We start from the raw sequence: 701 nt of genomic DNA, 5'->3' as shown, positions 1-701 counted from the left end.
ATATCACTTGTGGAGAATCATTGTTCATTTGGTGGAAGTGCTAATGAAGACCCAAACCAACATCTCACAAAATTCCTGAGAATTTGTGACACTGTGAAGTCCAATGGAGTCCAGGAAGATGCATATAAACTGCTTTTGTTCCCATTTTCACTTAGGGACAAAGCAGCTAAGTGGCTGGAATCATTCCCAAGGGGGAGTCTAACAACATGGGATGAGGTGGAAAGCAAGTTTCTGGCACGTTTCTACCCCCCCACAAAAGGTCAATAGGCTTCGATCTGAGGTTCAGACTTTTAGACAACAAGATGGTGAAACTCTCTACGAGGCATGGGAGAGATTCAAGGACTTAACAAGGAAATGCCCACCAGACATGTTCCATGATTGGGTGCAATTGCATATTTTCTATGATGGACTCTCTTATGAATCAAGGAAGGCTGTAGACCATTCATCAGGAGGTTCATTGAACAGGAAAAAGACTGTGGAAGAGGCCATTGAAGTGATTGAGACAGTGGCTGAGAATGAGTACTACTATGCATCAGAAAGGCACAACACTAAGGGAGTCATGGAGCTGAACCATGTTGATACAATTCTAGCCCAAAACAAGGTGTTTGCCAAGCAACTAGCAGAGATTACCAGGCAATTAGAAACAAAGCAAGTGGCTGCAATACACACACAAGATCAAGAGGAAGTAAGCATTGAAGGAG

The 701-nt window shown here is 43.2% G+C and overlaps 1 non-coding gene across 1 annotated transcript; it reads right to left on the bottom strand.

The window, feature by feature from the left end:
- Positions 1 to 265: 265 nt before the first annotated feature.
- Positions 266 to 369, bottom strand: LOC148561959 (small nucleolar RNA R71). Its single transcript, XR_015886467.1, has one exon. It is a non-coding gene; the product is annotated as a small nucleolar RNA R71 (small nucleolar RNA).
- Between the last annotated feature and the right edge of the window lie 332 nt (positions 370 to 701).

Source organism: Arachis ipaensis, chromosome B6, assembly GCF_059453495.1.
Source record: "Arachis ipaensis isolate K30076 ecotype BB chromosome B6, ASM5945349v1, whole genome shotgun sequence".
In the NCBI taxonomy this organism is placed as follows: Eukaryota; Viridiplantae; Streptophyta; class Magnoliopsida; order Fabales; family Fabaceae; genus Arachis; species Arachis ipaensis.
This window is presented reverse-complemented; position numbering and strand designations above follow the sequence as displayed.